The 19,110-nt window shown below is 42.7% G+C and overlaps 2 non-coding genes and 52 pseudogenes across 2 annotated transcripts; all 54 read right to left on the bottom strand.

The window, feature by feature from the left end:
* Positions 1-133: 133 nt before the first annotated feature.
* On the bottom strand, positions 134-252 carry LOC134888894 (5S ribosomal RNA; annotated as a pseudogene).
* Positions 253-585: 333 nt separating this feature from the next.
* Positions 586-704, bottom strand: LOC134896857 (5S ribosomal RNA; annotated as a pseudogene).
* Positions 705-4,752: 4,048 nt separating this feature from the next.
* Positions 4,753-4,871, bottom strand: LOC134897059 (5S ribosomal RNA; annotated as a pseudogene).
* A 107-nt stretch (positions 4,872-4,978) lies between these two features.
* Positions 4,979-5,097, bottom strand: LOC134895567 (5S ribosomal RNA; annotated as a pseudogene).
* Positions 5,098-5,430: 333 nt separating this feature from the next.
* LOC134894856 (5S ribosomal RNA) lies at positions 5,431-5,549 on the bottom strand (annotated as a pseudogene).
* Positions 5,550-5,656: 107 nt separating this feature from the next.
* On the bottom strand, positions 5,657-5,775 carry LOC134887844 (5S ribosomal RNA; annotated as a pseudogene).
* A 333-nt stretch (positions 5,776-6,108) lies between these two features.
* LOC134893208 (5S ribosomal RNA) lies at positions 6,109-6,227 on the bottom strand (annotated as a pseudogene).
* A 107-nt stretch (positions 6,228-6,334) lies between these two features.
* LOC134896838 (5S ribosomal RNA) lies at positions 6,335-6,453 on the bottom strand (annotated as a pseudogene).
* Positions 6,454-7,010: 557 nt separating this feature from the next.
* Positions 7,011-7,129, bottom strand: LOC134896354 (5S ribosomal RNA; annotated as a pseudogene).
* A 105-nt stretch (positions 7,130-7,234) lies between these two features.
* LOC134897342 (5S ribosomal RNA) lies at positions 7,235-7,351 on the bottom strand (annotated as a pseudogene).
* Positions 7,352-7,436: 85 nt separating this feature from the next.
* Positions 7,437-7,555, bottom strand: LOC134895717 (5S ribosomal RNA; annotated as a pseudogene).
* Positions 7,556-7,662: 107 nt separating this feature from the next.
* On the bottom strand, positions 7,663-7,781 carry LOC134898009 (5S ribosomal RNA; annotated as a pseudogene).
* Positions 7,782-7,886: 105 nt separating this feature from the next.
* On the bottom strand, positions 7,887-8,005 carry LOC134887360 (5S ribosomal RNA; annotated as a pseudogene).
* A 332-nt stretch (positions 8,006-8,337) lies between these two features.
* On the bottom strand, positions 8,338-8,456 carry LOC134897973 (5S ribosomal RNA; annotated as a pseudogene).
* Positions 8,457-8,563: 107 nt separating this feature from the next.
* Positions 8,564-8,682, bottom strand: LOC134897228 (5S ribosomal RNA; annotated as a pseudogene).
* A 333-nt stretch (positions 8,683-9,015) lies between these two features.
* LOC134897984 (5S ribosomal RNA) lies at positions 9,016-9,134 on the bottom strand (annotated as a pseudogene).
* A 107-nt stretch (positions 9,135-9,241) lies between these two features.
* LOC134896015 (5S ribosomal RNA) lies at positions 9,242-9,360 on the bottom strand (annotated as a pseudogene).
* Positions 9,361-9,467: 107 nt separating this feature from the next.
* Positions 9,468-9,586, bottom strand: LOC134895351 (5S ribosomal RNA; annotated as a pseudogene).
* A 107-nt stretch (positions 9,587-9,693) lies between these two features.
* LOC134897983 (5S ribosomal RNA) lies at positions 9,694-9,812 on the bottom strand (annotated as a pseudogene).
* A 558-nt stretch (positions 9,813-10,370) lies between these two features.
* On the bottom strand, positions 10,371-10,489 carry LOC134892500 (5S ribosomal RNA; annotated as a pseudogene).
* Positions 10,490-10,596: 107 nt separating this feature from the next.
* Positions 10,597-10,715, bottom strand: LOC134892793 (5S ribosomal RNA; annotated as a pseudogene).
* A 107-nt stretch (positions 10,716-10,822) lies between these two features.
* Positions 10,823-10,941, bottom strand: LOC134896932 (5S ribosomal RNA; annotated as a pseudogene).
* A 107-nt stretch (positions 10,942-11,048) lies between these two features.
* Positions 11,049-11,167, bottom strand: LOC134892822 (5S ribosomal RNA; annotated as a pseudogene).
* A 107-nt stretch (positions 11,168-11,274) lies between these two features.
* On the bottom strand, positions 11,275-11,393 carry LOC134895097 (5S ribosomal RNA; annotated as a pseudogene).
* A 107-nt stretch (positions 11,394-11,500) lies between these two features.
* Positions 11,501-11,619, bottom strand: LOC134897232 (5S ribosomal RNA; annotated as a pseudogene).
* A 107-nt stretch (positions 11,620-11,726) lies between these two features.
* On the bottom strand, positions 11,727-11,845 carry LOC134898070 (5S ribosomal RNA; annotated as a pseudogene).
* Positions 11,846-11,952: 107 nt separating this feature from the next.
* LOC134897985 (5S ribosomal RNA) lies at positions 11,953-12,071 on the bottom strand (annotated as a pseudogene).
* Positions 12,072-12,403: 332 nt separating this feature from the next.
* LOC134898051 (5S ribosomal RNA) lies at positions 12,404-12,522 on the bottom strand (annotated as a pseudogene).
* A 107-nt stretch (positions 12,523-12,629) lies between these two features.
* LOC134897321 (5S ribosomal RNA) lies at positions 12,630-12,748 on the bottom strand (annotated as a pseudogene).
* Positions 12,749-13,054: 306 nt separating this feature from the next.
* LOC134893374 (5S ribosomal RNA) lies at positions 13,055-13,173 on the bottom strand (annotated as a pseudogene).
* Positions 13,174-13,279: 106 nt separating this feature from the next.
* Positions 13,280-13,398, bottom strand: LOC135070297 (5S ribosomal RNA). Its single transcript, XR_010256466.1, has one exon. It is a non-coding gene; the product is annotated as a 5S ribosomal RNA (ribosomal RNA).
* Positions 13,399-13,505: 107 nt separating this feature from the next.
* LOC134896968 (5S ribosomal RNA) lies at positions 13,506-13,624 on the bottom strand (annotated as a pseudogene).
* A 333-nt stretch (positions 13,625-13,957) lies between these two features.
* On the bottom strand, positions 13,958-14,076 carry LOC134897726 (5S ribosomal RNA; annotated as a pseudogene).
* Positions 14,077-14,183: 107 nt separating this feature from the next.
* Positions 14,184-14,302, bottom strand: LOC134893965 (5S ribosomal RNA; annotated as a pseudogene).
* Positions 14,303-14,409: 107 nt separating this feature from the next.
* Positions 14,410-14,528, bottom strand: LOC134896773 (5S ribosomal RNA; annotated as a pseudogene).
* A 107-nt stretch (positions 14,529-14,635) lies between these two features.
* LOC134897727 (5S ribosomal RNA) lies at positions 14,636-14,754 on the bottom strand (annotated as a pseudogene).
* A 107-nt stretch (positions 14,755-14,861) lies between these two features.
* Positions 14,862-14,980, bottom strand: LOC134893251 (5S ribosomal RNA; annotated as a pseudogene).
* Positions 14,981-15,087: 107 nt separating this feature from the next.
* Positions 15,088-15,206, bottom strand: LOC134896014 (5S ribosomal RNA; annotated as a pseudogene).
* A 107-nt stretch (positions 15,207-15,313) lies between these two features.
* Positions 15,314-15,432, bottom strand: LOC134898214 (5S ribosomal RNA; annotated as a pseudogene).
* Positions 15,433-15,539: 107 nt separating this feature from the next.
* On the bottom strand, positions 15,540-15,658 carry LOC134893653 (5S ribosomal RNA; annotated as a pseudogene).
* Positions 15,659-15,765: 107 nt separating this feature from the next.
* LOC134895099 (5S ribosomal RNA) lies at positions 15,766-15,884 on the bottom strand (annotated as a pseudogene).
* A 107-nt stretch (positions 15,885-15,991) lies between these two features.
* LOC134896332 (5S ribosomal RNA) lies at positions 15,992-16,110 on the bottom strand (annotated as a pseudogene).
* Positions 16,111-16,416: 306 nt separating this feature from the next.
* On the bottom strand, positions 16,417-16,535 carry LOC134898414 (5S ribosomal RNA; annotated as a pseudogene).
* Positions 16,536-16,641: 106 nt separating this feature from the next.
* LOC134896789 (5S ribosomal RNA) lies at positions 16,642-16,760 on the bottom strand (annotated as a pseudogene).
* Positions 16,761-16,867: 107 nt separating this feature from the next.
* LOC134897273 (5S ribosomal RNA) lies at positions 16,868-16,986 on the bottom strand (annotated as a pseudogene).
* Position 16,987: 1 nt separating this feature from the next.
* Positions 16,988-17,106, bottom strand: LOC134892617 (5S ribosomal RNA; annotated as a pseudogene).
* A 107-nt stretch (positions 17,107-17,213) lies between these two features.
* LOC134895966 (5S ribosomal RNA) lies at positions 17,214-17,332 on the bottom strand (annotated as a pseudogene).
* A 107-nt stretch (positions 17,333-17,439) lies between these two features.
* LOC134895287 (5S ribosomal RNA) lies at positions 17,440-17,558 on the bottom strand (annotated as a pseudogene).
* A 107-nt stretch (positions 17,559-17,665) lies between these two features.
* LOC134895100 (5S ribosomal RNA) lies at positions 17,666-17,784 on the bottom strand (annotated as a pseudogene).
* Positions 17,785-17,891: 107 nt separating this feature from the next.
* On the bottom strand, positions 17,892-18,010 carry LOC134896333 (5S ribosomal RNA; annotated as a pseudogene).
* A 303-nt stretch (positions 18,011-18,313) lies between these two features.
* On the bottom strand, positions 18,314-18,432 carry LOC134897659 (5S ribosomal RNA; annotated as a pseudogene).
* Positions 18,433-18,538: 106 nt separating this feature from the next.
* On the bottom strand, positions 18,539-18,657 carry LOC135070298 (5S ribosomal RNA). Its single transcript, XR_010256467.1, has one exon. It is a non-coding gene; the product is annotated as a 5S ribosomal RNA (ribosomal RNA).
* Positions 18,658-18,764: 107 nt separating this feature from the next.
* Positions 18,765-18,883, bottom strand: LOC134896790 (5S ribosomal RNA; annotated as a pseudogene).
* A 107-nt stretch (positions 18,884-18,990) lies between these two features.
* On the bottom strand, positions 18,991-19,109 carry LOC134897274 (5S ribosomal RNA; annotated as a pseudogene).
* Between the last annotated feature and the right edge of the window lies 1 nt (position 19,110).

A 19,110-nucleotide genomic window follows, 5' to 3' on the forward strand; every position in this document is an offset into this window, starting at 1 on the left:
GTGCCCAGTGTAGTGTGGCTATAGATGAGCTTTGTGGTTTCTGTTAGAGCTTTTCTACATCTAACTACTGGTACATAAATAAATACGTTTGAAAATGGAATGCATCAACAGAACGGTGTTGGCAGTATAAAAATACCTACAGCACCTTATATTCCCGGGTGGTCTCCCATCGAAGTACTAACCGGGCCCAACACTGCTTAGCTTCCAAGATTGGATGAGATTGGGCGTATCCAGTGTGGTGTGGCTGTAGATGAGCTTTGTGGTTTCTTTTAGAACTTTTCTACTTCTAACTACTGGTACATAAATGAATAAGTTTGAAAATGGAATGCATCAACAGAATGGTGTTGGCAGTATAAAAATACCTACAGCACCTTATATTCACAGATTGGCTCTCATCCCAGTACTAACCAGGCCAAACACTGCTTAGTTTCCAAGATCAGATGAGATTGGGCGTATCCAGTGTGGTGTGGCTGTAGAGGAGCTTTGTGGTTTCTGTTAGTACTTTTCTACTTCTAACTACAGGTACATAAATTAATAAGTTTGAAAATGGAATGCATCAACAGAACGTTGTTGGCAGTATAAACATATCTACAGCACCTTGTATATACAGGTGATCTACCATCCAAGTACTAACCAGGCCCAACACTGCTTAGCTCCCAAGATCAGATGAGATTGAGCATATCCAGTGTGGTGTGGCTGTAGATGAGCTTCGTGGTTTCTGTTAGAGCTTTTCTACTTCTTACTACTGGTACATAAATTTTCAAAGTGTGAAAATGGAATGCATTAACAGAACGGTGTTGGCAGTATAAAAATACCTACAGCACCTTGTATTCCCAGGTGATCTCCCATTCAAGTACTAACTGTCACGATCCGGATACTGAGACACCATTTTCCTTCTGGATGTACGTCCTCCATGGGCCTCTGCTGCCACTCCTGTCTCGCTGACCGCCGCGCGCCACTGGGCGCATGTTATTCTGCTACTGCGGACTACATCGCAAGTGTTGCACCTTCCCTATAGTACTTAATTCCCCTTCTTTGCTTGTTCATGGGCGCAGCCATGTTAGACTCCAGTCACATGACATTATTCCTCCTATCCACGGTGCTGGAGCCTTGTCATAAATGCTCAGCCAATCCCTGCTATGCAGCAGGTATAAATATCCGGTCCCAGCTCCCAAAAGATCGTCAGTGCTTTCATTGTCATCTGTGATTCCAGCATACAAGCTTCACTACAGATTTTCTCCTGCAATTCCATTCTGCAGATCAGCCTGACTTCCCTGGTGATTACACTCTGCCTGTGTAACCCGACTCTCCAGTGTTAACCCCTACAGCCTACTTTGGATTCCTGTGTTTGAACTTTTGCTTTGCAGTAATCATCCTTCATTCTTCAGTTCCTGCGTACTCCAGTTTCATTCCTCATCTTCCAGTGAACCCCAGCCTCATTTATTGTTTACAGGACTTTCTTCCATATTCCAGGTTACTGGCCTTCACCGATTGTGAACTTAATTATCACGTGTGACTTTATATTATTCTTTTGCACGTTATCTGACTTTTTATTTAATAAAAGCACTTAAGGAATTCCCAGTTGTCGTGGTCACACCCTCGGGCATTCTTTGCTGCTGTCAATACGTATGTCCAGGAGTCACATAGCTCCTCCTAAATTTAAGTACCCGTCAGCCCCTACAACTGAGGCTCTCAGTCACGGTCCCCAGCCCTCAGTTGTGACAGTAAGCACTGACCAAATGGATCCAGCCGGAGACCTGTCCCAAGCGCTTAGGTTAATACAAGAATTGGCAACCCGCCTTGAACGTCAGGAGGCTGCTCAGGACCATGTTGTTCGCTGTCTCCAGGACCTCTCCTCCCGGCTGGATGAAATTCAAGCGGCCCTCCGTGGATCAGGGGCGTCCAGTGTGCCGACTCCAGCACCTCCGGTGGTGTTCCTGTTCCCTATCTTCACTTGCCGACTCCTGCTAAATATGATGGATCCCCTAAAGCCTGCAGGGGTTTCCTAAACCAGTGCGAGATCCAATTTGAATTGCAACCCAGCAGTTTCCCTACTGACCGCATTAAGGTGGCATACCTTATTTCTCTACTCACTGGTGCCGCTCTAGACTGGGCCTCACCTATATGAGAAAGGTCTGATGTCCTGTTGTCATCCTATGCTAACTTCGTGGCAACGTTCAGACGAATTTTCGACGAGCCAGGTCGAGTGACATCAGCTTCCTCAGAGATCCTTCGACTGCGTCAGGGGACGCGAACTGTCGGTCAGTATTTGGTGCAATTCCAGACCTTGGCATCTGAAGTCTCCTGGAATGATGACGCTCTTTATGCAGCCTTCTGGGGAGGGCTATCCGAGCGTATCAAAGATGAGCTCGCTGCTAGAGACTTGCCTTTAACTTTAAACAAGCTCATTTCCCTCTGCACTAAGGTCGATTTACGGTTCCGTGAAAGGGCTGTTGAACGAGGAAGATCTACATTTCCCAGGATTCCTACGGTTTCCATTCCTCGTCAGCCATCTCCGTCTCGGGAGGAACCTATGCAGATAGGTCGCTCTCGTTTATCTCAGGCAGAGCGTAGTAGACGTCTCGTTGAGCGTCTCTGTTTGTATTGTGCTGAATCTTCTCACGTTATCAAGTCCTGTCCCAAGCGTCCGGGACAACCTCAAGTCCTAGCCCTCCAAGGAGAAGATCAGCTAGGAGTGACGAATTTCTCTCCATTTCCAAGTAACTGCAATCTCTCAGTTTCTCTGCAGGTGGCTCCGCGTACAAAGAATCTCACTGCCTTATTGGATTCTGGAGCAGCCGGAAACTTTATTACAGAGAAGTTCGTTAAGCAGTGGTCTCTTCCCACTGAGAGACTGTCATCACCGATATCTCTAACTGCCGTGGATGGCAGTAGGATTCCTGAGGCGGTGATTACCTCCAAGACCTTACCTATCCGTCTGAAGGTAGGGGACCAGCATACAGAGTTGATTTCTTTCCTGGTTATCCCCAGGGCCACCCATCCTGTGGTCCTAGGCCTTCCATGGCTACGTCTGCATAATCCTCAAGTTGATTGGAAGTCGACCCGTATCCTGGCATGGGGTCCTTCCTGTTCAGAGACCTGTCTCCAAAAAGAGCTTCCAGTTCGCATATCCTCCTACAAGTCTTCTGATGTCCCGTCTCCTCTGTGCCAAGACGCCAAGCTACAGTTTTGTCCAGGGTCACCGAATCACAAGGCTGATGCTCTTTCCCGCTCTCGGGAGCAAGAAAATGAGTCTGAGTCTACTGACCAGCATTGTATTGTTGATCCAGTGGCGTTCTCCGCAGTGAGTATGGACTCTATGCCCCCGCCAGGGAAAAATTCTGTGAAGCCGGCTTTCAGGAGGAAGCTCTTGCATCGGGCACATTCCTCTCGCTTTGCCGGACACGCGGGCATACGCAAGACCTTAAAATTCGTCTCCAGGTCAAATTGGTGGCCGACCCTAAAGAAGGACATTGCTGAATTTGTGGCCTCCTGCCCGAAATGTGCCCAGCACAAAGTATCCCGCCAGTTACCCACTAGGCAACTGGTTTCCTTGTCTGATCCTCATCGTCCGTGGTCTCATCCCTCGATGGATTCTGTCATGGATTCCCCACTTCCAAGTTGGCACAAGTCTTCATCCAGAAGTTCCATTCCAGATGGCCAGGTAAACTTAAGAAGTGTCCTGGGGCCACTCCTAAAAGGGGGGGTACTGTCACGATCCGGATACTGAGACACCATTTTCCTTCTGGATGTACGATCTCCATGGGCCTCTGCTGCCACTCCTGTCTCGCTGACCGCCGCGCGCCACTGGGCGCATGTTATTCTGCTACTGCGGCCTACATCGCAAGTGTTGCACCTTCCCTATAGTACTTAATTCCCCTTCTTTGTTTGTTCATGGGCGCAGCCATGTTAGACTCCAGTCACATGACATTATTCCTCCTATCCACGGTGCTGGAGCCTTGTCATAATTGCTCAGCCAATCCCTGCTATGCAGCAGGTATAAATATCCGGTCCCAGCTCCCAAAAGATCGTCAGTGCTTTCATTGTCATCTGTGATTCCAGCATACAAGCTTCACTACAGATTTTCTCCTGCAATTCCATTCTGCAGATCAGCCTGACTTCCCTGGTGATTACACTCTGCCTGTGTAACCCGACTCTCCAGTGTTAACCCCTACAGCCTACTTTGGATTCCTGTGTTTGAACTTTTGCTTTGCAGTAATCATCCTTCATTCTTCAGTTCCTGCGTACTCCAGTTTCATTCCTCATCTTCCAGTGAACCCCAGCCTCATTTATTGTTTACAGGACTTTCTTCCATATTCCAGGTTACTGGCCTTCACCGATTGTGAACTTAATTATCACGTGTGACTTTATATTATTCTTTTGCACGTTATCTGACTTTTTATTTAATAAAAGCACTTAAGGAATTCCCAGTTGTCGTGGTCACGCCCTCGGGCATTCTTTGCTGCTGTCAATACGTATGTCCAGGAGTCACATAGCTCCTCCTAAATTTAAGTACCCGTCAGCCCCTACAACTGAGGCTCCCAGTCACGGTCCCCAGCCCTCAGTTGTGACACTAACCAGGCACAACTCTGCTTAGCTTCCAAGATCAGATGAGATTGGGCAAATCCAGTGTGGTGTGGCTGTAGATGAGAATTGTGGTTTCTGTTAGAACTTTTCTACTTCTAACTACTGGTACATAAATCAATACATTTGAAAATGGAATGCATCAACAGAATGGTGTCTGTATAAAAATACCTACAGCCCCTTGTATTCCCAGGTGGTTTTCCATCCAAGTACTATCCAGGCCCAACACTGCTTAGCTTCCAAGATCAGATTAGATTGGACGTATCCAGTGTGTTGTGACTGTAGATGGGCTTTGTTGTTTTTGATAGAGCTTTTCTACTTCTAACTACTCGTACATAAATGAATAAGTTTGAAAATGGAATGCATCAACAGAACGGTGTTGGCAGTATAAAAATACCTACAGCACCTTGTATTCCCAGGTGTTCTCCCATCCAAGTACTAACCAGGTCCAACACTGCTTAGATTCCAAGACCAAATGAGATTGGGCATATTCAGAGTGGTGTGGCTGTAGATGAGCTTTGTGGTTTCTGTTAGAACTTTTCTACTTCTAACTACTGGTACATAAATGAATACATTTGAAAATGTAATGCATCAAAAGAGCGGTTTTGGCTGTATTAAAATACCTACATCACCTTATATTCCCTGGTGGACTCCCACCCATGTATTAACCAGGCCAAACACAACTTAGCTTCCAAGATCAGATGAGATTGGGTGAATCCAGTGTGGTGTACATGTAGATGAACTTTGTGTTTTCTGTTAGAGCTTTTCTACTTCTAAATACTGTTACATAAATGAATAAGTTTGAAAATGGAATGCATCAACAGAATGGTGTTGGCAGTATAAAAATACCTACAGCACCTTGTATTCCCAGGTGGTCTCCCATCCAAGTACTAAACAGGCCCAACACTGCTTAGCTTCCAAGACCAGATTAGATTGGATGTGCCCAGTGTAGTGTGGCTATAGATGAGCTTTGTGGTTTCTGTTAGAGCTGTTCTACTTCTAACTACTGGTACATAAATAAATACGTTTGAAAATGGAATGCATCAACAGAACGGTGTTGGCAGTATAAAAATACCTACAGCACCTTATATTCCCGGGTGGTCTCCCATCGAAGTACTAACCGGGGCCAACACTGCTTAGCTTCCAAGATCGGATGAGATTGGGCGTATCCAGTGTGGTGTGGCTGTAGATGAGCTTTGTGGTTTCTGTTAGAACTTTTCTACTACTAACTACTGGTACATAAATGATTAAGTTTGAAAATGGAATGCATCAACAGAATGGTGTTGGTAGTATAAAAATACCTACAGCACCTTATATTCACAGATTGGCTCTCATCCCAGTACTAACCAGTCCAAACACTGCTTAGCTTCCAAGATCAGATGACATTGGGCGTATCCAGTATGGTGTGGCTGTATATGAGTTTTGTGGTTTCTGTTAGAGCTTTTCTACTTCTAACTACTGGTACATAAATGAATAAGTTTGAAAATGGAATGCATCAACAGAACGGTGTTGGCACTATAAAAATACCTACAGCACCTTATATGCCCAGGTGTTCTCCCATCCAAGTACTAACCAGGCCCAACACTGTTTAGCTTCCAAGATCAGATGAGATTGGGCGTATCCAGTGTGGTGTGGCTGTAGATGAGTTTTCTGGTTCCTGTTATAGCTTTTCTACTTTTAACTACTGGTACATAAATGAATACGTTTGAAAATGGAATGCATCAACAGAACGTTGTTGGCAGTATAAAAATATCTACAGCATCTTGTATTCCCAGGTGGTCTACCATCCAAGTACTAACCAGGCCCAACACTGCTTAGTTTCCAAGATCAGATCAGATTGGGCGTATCCAGTGTGGTCTGTCTATAGATGAGCTTTGTGGTTTCTGTTAAATCTTTTTTGCTTCTAACTACTGGTACATAAATGAATAAGTTTGAAAATGGAATGCATCAACAGAACGTTGTTGGCAGTATAAAAATAAATAGTGCACGTTATATTCCCAGGTGTTCTCCCATCCAAGTAGTAACAAGGCCCAACACTGCTTAGCGTCCAAGATCAGATGAGATTGGGCGCATCCAGTGATGTGTGGCTGTAGATGAGCTATGTGGTTTCTGTTAGTACTTTTCTACTTCTAACTACTCGTACATAAATGAATAAGTTTGAAAATGGAATGCATCAACAGAACGGTGTTGGCAGTATAAAAATACATACAGCACCTTGTATTGCGAGGTAGTCTCCCATCCAAGTACTAACCAAGCCCTACACTGCTTAGCTTCCAAGATAAGTTGAGACTGGGCGTAACCAGTGTGGTGTGGCTGTAGATGAGCTTTGTGGTTTCTGTTAGAGCTTTTCTACTTCTAACTACTGGTATAAATGAATAAGTTTATAAATGGATTGCATCAACAGAAAGGTGCTGGCAGTATAAAAATACCTACAGCACCTTTTATTCCCAGGTGGTCTCCCATCGAAGCACTAATCAGCTCCAATACTGCTTAGCTTCCAAGATCAGATGAGATTGGGCGTATCCAGTGTGGTGTGGCTGTAGATGAACTATGTGGTTTCTGTTAGAGCTTTTCTACTACTAACTACTGGTATAAATGAATAAGTTTGAAAATGGAATGCATCAACAGAACGGTGTTGGCAGTATAAAAATACTTACAGCACTTGGTATTCCCAGGTGGTCTCCCATCCATGTACTAACCAGGCCCTACACTGCTTAGCTTCCAGGATCGGATGAGATTAGGCGTATCCAGTGTGGTTTCTGTTAGAGCTTTGCAACTTCTAACTACTGGTACATAAATGAATAAGTTTGAAAATGGAATGCATCAACAGAACGGTGTTGGCAGTATAAAAATACCTACAGCACCTTGTATTTCCAGGTGGTCCCCCATCCAAGTACTAACCAGTCCCAACACTGCTTAGCTACCAAGATCATATGAGATTAGGCATATCCAGTGTGGTGTGGCTGTAGATGAGCTTTGTTGTTTCTGTTAGAACTTTTCTACTTCTAACTACTGGTACATAAATGAATATGTTTGAAAATGGATTGCATCAACAGAACGGTGCTGGCAGTATCAAAATACCTACAGCACCTTTTATTCCTAGGTGGTTTCCCATCCAAGCACTAACCAGGTCCAATACTGCTTAGCTTCCAAGATCAGATGAGATTGGATGTATCCAGTGTGGTGCGGCTGAAAATGAGCTATGTGGTTTCTGTTAGAGCTTTTCTACTTCTAACTACTGGTATAAATGAATAAGTTTGAAAATGTAATTCATCAACAGAACGGTGTTGGCAGTATAAAAATACCTACAGCACCTTGTATTCCCAGGTGGTCTCCCATCCAAGTACTAACCAGGGCCAACACTGCTTAGCTTCCAAGATCAGATGAGATTGGGCGTATCCAGTTTGGTGTGGCTGTAGATGAGCTTTGCGTTTTCTGTTAGAGCTTTTCTACTTCTAACTACTGGTACATAAATGAAAACGTTTGAAAATGGAATGCAACAACAGAACGGTGTTGGCAGTATAAAAATACCTACAGCATCTTGTATTCCCAGGTGGTATCCCATCCAAGTCCTAACCAGGCTCAACACTGCTTACCTTCCAAGATGAGTTGAGATTGGGTGTATACAGTGTGGTGTGGCTGTAGAATACTTTGTGGTTTCTGTTAGAGCTTTTCTACTTCTTACTACAGGTACATAAATGAATAAGTTTGAAAATGGAATGCATCAACAGAACGGTGTTGGCAGTATAAAAATACCTACAGCACCTTGCATTCCCAGGTGGTCTCCCATCCAATTCCTAACCAGGATCAACACTGCTTACCTTCCAAGATCAGATGAGATTGGATGTATCCAGCGTGGTGTGGCTGTAGATGATGTTTGTGGTTTCTGTTAGAGCTTTTCTACTTCTTACTACTGGTACATAAATAAATAAGTTTGAAAATTGAATGCATCAACAGAACGGTGTTGGCAGTATAAAAATACCTACAGCACCTTGTATTCCCAGGTGGTCTACCAACCAAGTACTAACCAGGCACAACACTGCGAAGCTTCCAAGATCAGAGGAGATTGGGCGTATCCAGTGTGGTGTGGCTGTAGATGAGCTTTGTGGTTTCTGTTGGAGCTTTTCTACTTCTAACTACTGGTACATAAATGAATAAGTTTGAAAATGGAATGCATCAACAAAACGGTGTTGGCAGTATAAAAACACTGATTGCACTTTGTATTCCGAGGTGGTCTCCCATCCAAGTACTAACCAGGCCCAACACTGCTTAGCTTCCAAGATCAGATGATATTGGGTGTATCCAGCTTGGTGTGGCTGTAGATGATCTTTGTGGTTTCTGTTAGAACTTTTCTACTTCTAACTACTAGTACATAAATGAATAAGTTTGAAAATGGTATGCATCAAAAGAACGGTGTTGGCAGTATAAAAATACCTACAGCACCTTGTATTCCCAGGTGGTCTCCCATGCAAGTCCTAACCAGGGACAACACTGCTTAGCTTCCAAGATCAGATGAGATTGGGCATATCCAATTTGGTGTGGCTGTAGATGAGCTTTGTGTTTTCTGTTAGAGCTTTTCTACTTCTAACTACTGGTACATAAATTAATAAGTTTGAAAATGGAATGCATCAACAGAATGGTGTTGGCAGTATAAAAATACCTACAGCACCTTGTATTCCCAGGTGGTCTCCCAACCAAGTACTAACCAGGCCTAACACTGCTTAGCTTCCAAGATCAGAGGATGTTGGGCGTATCCAGTGTGGTGTGGCTGTAGATGAGCTTTGTGGTTTCTGTTGGAGCTTTTCTACTTCTAACTACTGGTACATAAATGAAAAAGTTTTAAAATGGAATGCATCAACAGAACGGTTTTGGCAGTATAAAAACACCGACTGCACCTTGTATTCCCAGGTGGTATCCCATCCAAGTACTAACCAGGCCCAACACTGCTTAGCTTCCAAGATCAGAAGATATTGGGTGTATCCAGTGTGGTGTGGCTGTAGATGATCTTTGTGGTTTCTGTTAGAACTTTTCTACTTCTAACTACTAGTACATAAATGAATAAGTTTGAAAATGGTATGCATCAAAAGAACGGTGTTGGCAGTATAAAAATACCTACAGCACCTTGTATTCCCAGGTGGTCTCCCATGCAAGTCCTAACCAGGGACAACACTGCTTAGCTTCCAAGATCAGATGAGATTGGGCATATCCAATTTGGTGTGGCTGTAGATGAGCTTTGTGTTTTCTGTTAGAGCTTTTCTACTTCTAACTACTGGTACATAAATGAATAAGTTTGAAAATGGAATGCATCAACAGAATGGTGTTGGCAGTATAAAAATACCTACAGCACCTTGTATTCCCAGGTGGTCTTCCATCCAAGTCCTAACCAGGCTCAACACTGCTTACCTTCCAAGATGAGTTGAGATTGGGTGTATACAGTGTGGTGCGGCTGTAGAATACTTTGTTGTTTCTGTTAGAGCTTTTCTACTTCTTACTACAGGTACATAAATGAATAAGTTTGAAAATAGAATGCATCAACAGAACGGTGTTGGCAGTATAAAAATACCAGCAGCACCTTGCATTCCCATGTGGTCTCACATCCAAGTCCTAACCAGGATCAACACTGCTTACCTTCCAAGATCAGATGAGATTGGTTGTATCCAGCGTGGTGTGGCTGTAGATGAGCTTTGTGGTTTTTGTTAGAGCTTTTCTACTTCTTACTACTGGTACATTAATTAATAAGTTTGAAAATTGAATGCATCAACAGAACGGTGTTGGCAGTATAAAAATACCTACAGCACCTTGTATTCCCAGGTGGTCTCCCAACCAAGTACTAACCAGGCCCAACTCTGCTTAGCTTCCAAAATCAGAGGAGATTGGGTGTATACAGTATGGTGTGGCCGTAGATGAGCTTTGTGGTTTCTGTTGGAGCTTTTCTACTTCTAACTACTGGTACATAAATGAATACATTTGAAAATGGAATGCATCAACAGAACGGTGTTGGGAGTATAAAAATACCTACAGCACCTTGTATTCCCAGGTGGTCTCCCATCCAAGTACTAACCAGGCCAAACACTGCTTAGCATCCAAGACCAGATGAGATTGGGCATATTCAGTGTAGTGTGGCTGTAGATGAACTTTGTGGTATCTATTAGAGCTTTTCTACTACTAACTACTGGTACATAAATGAATAATTTTGAAAATGGAATACATCAACAGAACGGTGTTGGCAGTATAAAAATACCCACAGCACCTTGTATTCCCAGGTGGTCTCCCATCCAAATCCTAACAAGGCTCAACACTGCTTACTTTCCAATATCAGATGAGATTGGGTGTATCCAGTGTGGTGTGGCTGTAGATGAGCTTTGTGGTTTCTGTTAGAGCTGTTCTACTTTTAACTACTGGTACATAAATTAATAAGTTTGAAAATGGAATGCATCAACAGAACGGTGTTGGCAGTATAAAATTACCTACAACACCTTGTATTCCCAGGTGGTCTCCCATCAAAGTACTAACCAGGCCCAACACTGCTTAGTTTACAAGATCAGATGAGATTGCGCGTGTCCAGTGTGGTGTCGCTGTAGATGAGCTTTGTGGTTTCTGTTAGAGCTTTTCTACTTTTAACTACTGGCACATAAATGAATAATTTTGAAAATGGAATGCATCAACAGAATGGTGTTGGCAGTATAAAAATACCTAGAGCACCTTGTATTCCCACGTGGTCTCCCATCCAAGGACTAACCAGGCCCAACACTGTTTAGCTTCCAAGATCAGATGAGATTGGGCGTATCCAGTGTGGTGTGACTGTAGAGGAGTTTTGCGGTTTCTGTCAGAGCTTTTATACTTCTAACTACTGGTACATAAATTAATAAGTTTGAAAATGGAATGCATCAACAGAACGTTGTTGGCAGTATTAAAATACCTACAGCACCTTGTATTCCCAGGTGGTCTACCAACCAAGTACTAACCAGGCACAACACTGCGAAGCTTCCAAGATCAGAGGAGATTGGGCGTATCCAGTGTGGTGTGGCTGTAGATGAGCTTTGTGGTTTCTGTTGGAGCTTTTCTACTTCTAACTACTGGTACATAAATGAATAAGTTTGAAAATGGAATGCATCAACAAAACGGTGTTGGCAGTATAAAAACACTGATTGCACTTTGTATTCCGAGGTGGTCTCCCATCCAAGTACTAACCAGGCCCAACACTGCTTAGCTTCCAAGATCAGATGATATTGGGTGTATCCAGTGTGGTGTGGCTGTAGATGATTTTTGTGGTTTCTGTTAGAACTTTTCTACTTCTAACTACTTGTACATAAATGAATAAGTTTGAAAACGGTATGCATCAAAAGAACGGTGTTGGCAGTATAAAAATACCTACAGCACCTTGTATTCCCAGGTGGTCTCCCATGCAAGTCCTAACCAGGGACAACACTGCTTAGCTTCCAAGATCAGATGAGATTGGGCATATCCAATTTGGTGTGGCTGTAGATGAGCTTTGTGTTTTCTGTTAGAACTTTTCTACTTCTAACTACTGGTACATAAATGAATAAGTTTGAAAATGGAATGCATCAACAGAATGGTGTTGGCAGTATAAAAATACTTACAGCACCTTGTATTCCCAGGTGGTCTTCCATCCAAGTCCTAACCAGGCTCAACACTGCTTACCTTCCAAGATGAGTTGAGATTGGGTGTATACAGTGTGGTGCGGCTGTAGAATACTTTGTTGTTTCTGTTAGAGCTTTTCTACTTCTTACTACAGGTACATAAATGAATAAGTTTGAAAATAGAATGCATCAACAGAACGGTGTTGGCAGTATAAAAATACCTGCAGCACCTTGCATTCCCATGTGGTCTCCCATCCAAGTCCTAACCAGGATCAACACTGCTTACCTTCCAAGATCAGATGAGATTGGTTGTATCCAGCGTGGTGTGGCTGTAGATGAGCTTTGTGGTTTTTGTTAGAGCTTTTCTACTTCTAACTACTGGTACATAAATTAATAAGTTTGAAAATGGAATGCATCAACAGAACGTTGTTGGCAGTACAAAAATATCTACAGCACCTTGTAATCCCAGGTGGTCTTCCATCCAAGTACTAACCAGGCCCAACACTGCTTAGTTTCCAAGATCAGATGAGATTGGGCGTATCCAGGGTGATGTGTCTGTAAATGAGCTTTGTGGTTTCAGTTATAACTTTTCTACTTCTAACTACTGGTACATAAATGAATACGTTTGAGAATGGAATGAATCAGCAGAACGGTGTTGGCAGTATAAAGATACCTACAGCACCTTGTATTCCCAGGTCCAACACTGCTTAGCTTCCAAGACCAGATGAGATTGGGCATATTCAGTGTGGTGTGGCTGTAGATGAGCTTTCTGGTTTCTGTTAGAACTTTTCTACTTCTAGCTACTGGTACATAAATGAATACGTTTGAAAATGGAATGCATCAACATAACGGTGTTGGCAGTATAAAAATACCTACAGCACCTTGTATTCCCAGGTGTTCTTCCATCCAAGTACTAACTAGGCCCAACACTGCTTAGCTTCCAAGACCAGATGAGATTGGGCATATTCAGTGTGGTGTGGCTGTAGATGAGCTTTGTGGTTTCTGTTAGAGCTTTTATAGTCTAACTACTGGTACATTAATGAATAAGTTTGAAAATGGAATGCATCAACAGAATGGTGATGGCCGTATAAAAATACCTACAGCACCTTGTACTCCCAGGTGGTCTCCCATCCAAGTACTAACCAGGCCCAACACTGCTTAGATTCCAAGATCAGATGAGATTGGGCGTATCCAGTGTGGTATGGCTGCAGATGAGTTTTGTGGCTTCTGTTAGAGCTTTTCTACTTCTTACTACAGGTACATAAATGAATAAGTTTGAAAATGGAATGCATCAACAGAACGGTGTTGGCAGTATAAAAATACCTACAGCACCTTGCATTCCCATGTGGTCTCCCATCCAAGTACTAACCAGGATCAACACTGCTTTCTTTCCAAGATCAGATGAGATTGGATGTATCCAGCGTGGTGTGGCTGTAGATGAACTTTGTGGTTTCTGTTAGAGCTTTTCTACTTCTTACTACTGGTACATAAATGAATAAGTTTGAAAATGGAATGCATCAACAGAACGGTGTTGGCAGTATAAAAATACCTGCAGTACCCTGTATTCCCAGGTGGTCTCCCAACCAAGTACTAACCAGGCACAACACTGCTTAGCTTCTAAGATCAGAGGATATTGGGCAGATACAGTGTGGTGTGGCTGTAGATGAGCTTTGTGGTTTCTGTTGGAGCTTTTCTACTTCTAACTTCTGGTACATAAATGAATAAGTTTTAAAATGGAATGCATCAACAGAACGGTGTTGGCAGTATAAAAACACCGACTGCACCTTGTATCCCCAGGTGGTGTCCCATCCAAGTACTAACCAGGCCCAACACTGCTTAGCTTCCAAGATCAGAAGATTTTGGGTGTATCCAGTGTGGTGTGGCTGTAGATGATCTTTGCGGTTTCTGTTAGAACTTTTCTACTTCTAACTACTGGTACATAAATGAATACATTTTAAAATGGAATGCATCAACAGAACGGTGTTGGCAGTATAAAAATACCTGCAGCACCTTGTATTTCCAGGTGGTCTCCCATCCAAGTACTAATTAGGCCCAACACTGCTTAGCTTCCAAGATCAGATGAGGTTGGGCATATCCAGTGTGGTGTGGCTGTAGATGAGCTTTGTGGTTTCTGTTGGAGCTTTGCTACTTCTAACTACTGGTACATAAATGAATACATTTTAAAATGGAATGCATCAACAGAACGGTGTTGGCAGTATAAAAATACCTACAGCACCTTGTATTCCCAGGTGGTCTCCCAACCAAGTACTAACCAGGCACAACACTGCTTAGCTTCCAAGATCAGAGGATATTGGGCAGATACAGTGTGGTGTGGCTGTAGATGAGCTTTGTGGTTTCTGTTGGAGCTTTTCTACTTCTAACTTCTGGTACATAAATGAATAAGTTTTAAAATGGAATGCATCAACAGAACGGTGTTGGCAGTATAAAAACACCGACTGCACCTTGTATCCCCAGGTGGTGTCCCATCCAAGTACTAACCAGGCCCAACACTGCTTAGCTTCCAAGATCAGAAGATTTTGGGTGTATCCAGTGTGGTGTGGCTGTAGATGATCTTTGCGGTTTCTGTTAAAACTTTTCTACTTCTAACTACTGGTACATAAATGAATACATTTTAAAATGGAAAGCATCAACAGAACGGTGTTGGCAGTATAAAAATACCTGCAGCACCTTGTATTTCCAGGTGGTCTCCCATCCAAGTACTAACCAGGCCCAACACTGCTTAGCTTCCAAGATCAGATGAGGTTGGGCATATCCAGTGTGGTGTGGCTGTAGATGAGCTTTGTGGTTTCTGTTGGAGCTTTTCTACTTCTAACTACTGGTACATAAATGAATACATTTTAAAATGGAATGCATCAACAGAACGGTGTTGGCAGTATAAAAATACCTACAGCACCTTGTATTCCCAGGTGGTCTCCCAACCAAGTACTAACCAGGCCTAACACTGCTTAGCTTCCAAGATCAGAGGATGTTGGGCGTATCCAGTGTGGTGTGGCTGTAGATGAGCTTTGTGGTTTCTGTTGGAGCTTTTCTACTTCTAACTACTGGTACATAAATGAAAAAGTTTTAAAATGGAATGCATCAACAGAACGGTTTTGGCAGTATAAAAACACCGACTGCACTTTGTATTCCCAGGTGGTATCCCATCCAAGTACTAACCAGGCCCAACACTGCTTAGCTTCCAAGATCAGAAGATATTGGGTGTATCCAGTGTGGTGTGACTTTAGATGATCTTTGTGGTTTCTGTTAGAACTTTTCTACTTCTAACTACTGGTACATAAATGAATAAGTTTGAAAATGGAATGCATCAAAAGAACGGTGTTGGCAGTATAGAAATACCTACAGCACCTTGTATTTCCAGGTGGTCTCCCATTCAAGTACTAACAAGGCCCAACACTGTTTAGCTTCCAAGATCAGATGAGGTTGGGCATATCCAGTGTGGTGTGGATGTAGATGAGCTTTGTGGTTTCTGTTGGAGCTTTTCTACTTCTAACTACTGGTACATAAATGTGTAAGTTTTAAAATGGAATGCATCAACAGAACGGTGTTGGCAGTATAAAAATACCTAGAGCACCTTGTATTCCCACGTGGTCTCCCATCCAAGGACTAACCAGGCCCAACACTGTTTAGCTTCCAAGATCAGATGAGATTGGGCGTATCCAGTGTGGTGTGACTGTAGAGGAGTTTTGCGGTTTCTGTTGGAGCTTTTATACTTCTAACTACTGGTACATAAATTAATAAGTTTGAAAATGGAATGCATCAACAGAACGTTGTTGGCAGTATAAAAATATCTACAGCACCTTGTAATCCCAGGTGGTCTTCCATCCAAGTACTAACCAGGCCCAACACTGCTTAGTTTCCAAGATCAGATGAGATTGGGCGTATCCAGTGTGATGTGTCTGTAAATGAGCTTTGTGGTTTCAGTTAGAACTTTTCTACTTCTAACTACTGGTACATAAATGAATACGTTTGAGAATGGAATGAATCAGCAGAACGGTGTTGGCAGTATAAAGAGACCTACAGCACCTTGTATTCCCAGGTCCAACACTGCTTAGCTTCCAAGACCAGATGAGATTGGGCATATTCAGTGTGGTGTGGCTGTAGATGAGCTTTCTGGTTTCTGTTAGAACTTTTCTACTTCTAGCTACTGGTACATAAATGAGTACGTTTGAAAATGGAATGCATCAACATAACGGTGTTGGCAGTATAAAAATACCTACAGCACCTTGTATTCCCAGGTGTTCTTCCATCCAAGTACTAACTAGGCCGAACACTACTTAGCTTCCAAGACGAGATGAGATTGGGCATATTCAGTGTGGTGTGGCTGTAGATGAGCTTTGTGGTTTCTGTTAGAGCTTTTATAGTCTAACTACTGGTACATTAATGAATAAGTTTGAAAATGGAATGCATCAACAGAATGGTGATGGCCGTATAAAAATACCTACAGCACCTTGCATTCCCAGGTGGTCTCCCATCCAAGTACTAACCAGGATCAACACTGCTTTCTTTCCAAGATCAGATGAGATTGGATGTATCCAGCGTGGTGTGGCTGTAGATGAACTTTGTGGTTTCTGTTAGAGCTTTTCTACTTCTTACTACAGGTACATAAATGTATAAGTTTTAAAATGGAATGCATCAACAGAACGGTGTTGGCAGTATAAAAATTCCTACAGCACCTTGTAATCCCAGGTGGTCTCTCATCTAAGTACTAACCAGGCCCAACACTGCTTAGTTTCCAAGATCAGATGAGATTAGGTGTATCCAGTGTGTTGTGGCTGTAAAAATATCTACAACACCTTGTATTCCCAGGTGTTCTCCCATCCAAGTACTAACCAGGCCCAACACTGCTTAGCTTCCAAGATCAGATGAGGTTGGGCATATCCAGTGTGGTGTGGCTGTAGATGAGCTTTGTGGTTTCTGTTGGAGCTTTTCTACTTCTAACTACTGGTACATAAATGAAAAAGTTTTAAAATGGAATGCATCAACAGAACGGTTTTGGCAGTATAAAAACACCGACTGCACCTTGTATTCCCAGGTGGTATCCCATCCAAGTACTAACCAGGCCCAACACTGCTTAGCTTCCAAGATCAGAGGATATTGGGTGTATCCAGTGTGGTGTGACTGTAGATGATCTTTGTGGTTTCTGTTAGAACTTTTCTACTTCTAACTACTGGTACATAAATGAATAAGTTTAAAAATGGAATGCATCAAAAGAACGGTGTTGGCAGTATAGAAATACCTACAGCACCTTGTATTTCCAGGTGGTCTCCCATTCAAGTACTAACCAGGCCCAACACTGTTTAGCTTCCAAGATCAGATGAGGTTGGGCATATCCAGTGTGGTGTGGATGTAGATGAGCTTTGTGGTTTCTGTTGGAGCTTTTCTACTTCTAACTACTGGTACATAAATGTGTAAGTTTTAAAATGGAATGCATCAACAGAACGGTGTTGGCAGTATAAAAATACCTAGAGCACCTTGTATTCCCACGTGGTCTCCCATCCAAGGACTAACCAGGCCCAACACTGTTTAGCTTCCAAGATCAGATGAGATTGGGCGTATCCAGTGTGGTGTGACTGTAGAGGAGTTTTGCGGTTTCTGTTAGAGCTTTTATACTTCTAACTACTGGTACATAAATTAATAAGTTTGAAAATGGAATGCATCAACAGAACGTTGTTGACAGTATAAAAATATCTACAGCACCTTGTAATCCCAGGTGGTCTTCCATCCAAGTACTAACCAGGCCCAACACTGCTTAGTTTCCAAGATCAGATGAGATTGGGCGTATCCAGTGTGATGTGTCTGTAAATGAGCTTTGTGGTTTCAGTTAGAACTTTTCTACTTCTAACTACTGGTACATAAATGAATACGTTTGAGAATGGAATGAATCAGCAGAACGGTGTTGGCAGTATAAAGAGACCTACAGCACCTTGTATTCCCAGGTCCAACACTGCTTAGCTTCCAAGACCAGATGAGATTGGGCATATTCAGTGTGGTGTGGCTGTTTCTGTTTCTGGTTTCTGTTAGAACTTTTCTACTTCTAGCTACTGGTACATAAATGAGTACGTTTGAAAATGGAATGCATCAACATAACGGTGTTGGCAGTATAAAAATACCTACAGCACCTTGTATTCCCAGGTGTTCTTCCATCCAAGTACTAACTAGGCCGAACACTACTTAGCTTCCAAGACCACATGAGATTGGGCATATTCAGTGTGGTGTGGCTGTAGATGAGCTTTGTGGTTTCTGTTAGAGCTTTTATAGTCTAACTACTGGTACATTAATGAATAAGTTTGAAAATGGAATGCATCAACAGAATGGTGATGGCCGTATAAAAATACCTACAGCACCTTGTACTCCCAGGTGGTCTCCCATCCAAGTACTAACCAGGCCCAACACTGCTTAGATTCCAAGATCAGATGAGATTGGGCGTATCCAGTGTGGTATGGCTGCAGATGAGCTTTCTGGTTTCTGTTAGAGCTTTTCTACTTCTTACTACAGGTACATAAATGAATAAGTTTGAAAATGGAATGCATCAACAGAACGGTGTTGGCAGTATAAAAATACCTACAGCACCTTGCATTCCCAGGTGGTCTCCCATCCAAGTACTAACCAGGATCAACACTGCTTTCTTTCCAAGATCAGATGAGATTGGATGTATCCAGCGTGGTGTGGCTGTAGATGAACTTTGTGGTTTCTGTTAGAGCTTTTCTACTTCTTACTACAGGTACATAAATGTATAAGTTTTAAAATGGAATGCATCAACAGAACGGTGTTGGCAGTATAAAAATTCCTACAGCACCTTGTAATCCCAGGTGGTCTCTCATCTAAGTACTAACCAGGCCCAACACTGCTTAGTTTCCAAGATCAGATGAGATTAGGTGTATCCAGTGTGTTGTGGCTGTAAAAA

This window comes from Pseudophryne corroboree, chromosome 3 (genome assembly GCF_028390025.1).
Source record: "Pseudophryne corroboree isolate aPseCor3 chromosome 3, aPseCor3.hap2, whole genome shotgun sequence".
NCBI classification, from domain to species: Eukaryota; Metazoa; Chordata; class Amphibia; order Anura; family Myobatrachidae; genus Pseudophryne; species Pseudophryne corroboree.